This window comes from Arachis duranensis, chromosome 9, assembly GCF_000817695.3.
Source record: "Arachis duranensis cultivar V14167 chromosome 9, aradu.V14167.gnm2.J7QH, whole genome shotgun sequence".
Lineage (NCBI taxonomy): Eukaryota > Viridiplantae > Streptophyta > Magnoliopsida > Fabales > Fabaceae > Arachis > Arachis duranensis.
In genome coordinates, this window is record NC_029780.3 from 31690096 (window position 1) to 31691382 (window position 1287).

General features: G+C 40.0%; 1 non-coding gene across 1 annotated transcript; it reads left to right on the forward strand.

Annotated features, from left to right (window-relative positions):
- Positions 1 to 798: 798 nt before the first annotated feature.
- Positions 799 to 907, forward strand: LOC127741958 (small nucleolar RNA R71). The gene has a single exon (XR_008003145.1). It is a non-coding gene; the product is annotated as a small nucleolar RNA R71 (small nucleolar RNA).
- Positions 908 to 1287: the final 380 nt, after the last annotated feature.

The following is a 1287-nucleotide window of genomic DNA, read 5'->3' on the forward strand; positions in this document are numbered from 1 at the left end:
GAATCACTGCCTGTTAACTCTCTCCAGGTTCGGCCATGTTACTCACAGTTATGGCCTTGCACTCTCTTTTTGGATTCTCTTCTGTATTGCTTAGGAGAGTACTAGTAGGAGTTTCAGTAACCCTTTTACTCAGCTAACCCACTTGTGCCTCCAGATTTCTGATGGAGGAACATGCCTTATTCATGAAACTGAGAGTGGCCTTAGACAAATCAGAGACTATGTTTGCTAAGCTAGAGAGGCTCTGCTCAGAATGCTCTGTCTGTTGCGGAGAGGATGATGGAAAAGGCTTGCTATTGCTAAACCTGTTTCTTCCACCATTATTAAAGCCTTGTTGAGGCTTTTATTGATCCTTCCATGAGAAATTTGGATGATTTCTCCATAAAGGGTTATAGGTGTTTCCATAGGCTTCACCCATGTAATTCACCTCTGCTATTGCAGGGTTCTCAGGATCATAAGCTTCTTCTTCAGAAGATGCTTCTTTAGTACTATTGGATGTATTTTGCAATCCATTCAAACTCTGAGAAATCAAATTGACTTGTTGAGTTAATATTTTGTTCTGAGCCAATATGGTATTTAGAGCATCAATTTCAAGAACTCTCTTCTTTTGAGGCATCCCATTACTCATAGGATTCCTTTCAGAAGTGTACATGAACTGGTTATTTGCAACCATGTCAAGGAGTTCCTGAGCTTATGCAGGCATTTTCTTCAGGTGAATAGATCCACCTGTAGAATGGTCCAATGACATCTTAGACAATTTAGACAGACCATCATAAAATATATCCAAGATGGTCCATTCTGAAAATATGTCAGAAGGACACTTTTTGGTCAGTTGCTTGTATCTCTCCCAAGCTTCATAGAGGGATTCACCTTCTTTCTGTCTGAAGGTTTGAACATCTACTCTAAGTTTGCTCAGCTTTTGAGGAGGAAAGAACTTGGCTAAGAAAGCCATGACTAGCTTATCCCAAGAGTTCAGGCTATCTCTAGGTTGAGATTCCAACTATATTCTAGCTTTGTCTCTTACAGCAAAAGGGAAAAGCATAAGCTTGTAGACCTCGGGATCAACTCCATTGGTCTTAACAGTATCACAGATCTGCAAGAATTCAGTTAAGAACTGAAAAGGATCTTCTGATGGAAGTCCATGAAACTTGCAATTCTGTTGCATCAAAGAAACAAATTGAGGCTTTAGCTCAAAATTATTTGCTCCAATGGCAGACATTGAGATGCTTCTTCCATAGAAGTTGGAATTTGGTGCAGTAAAGTCACCAAGCATCTTCCTTACACCTCTAC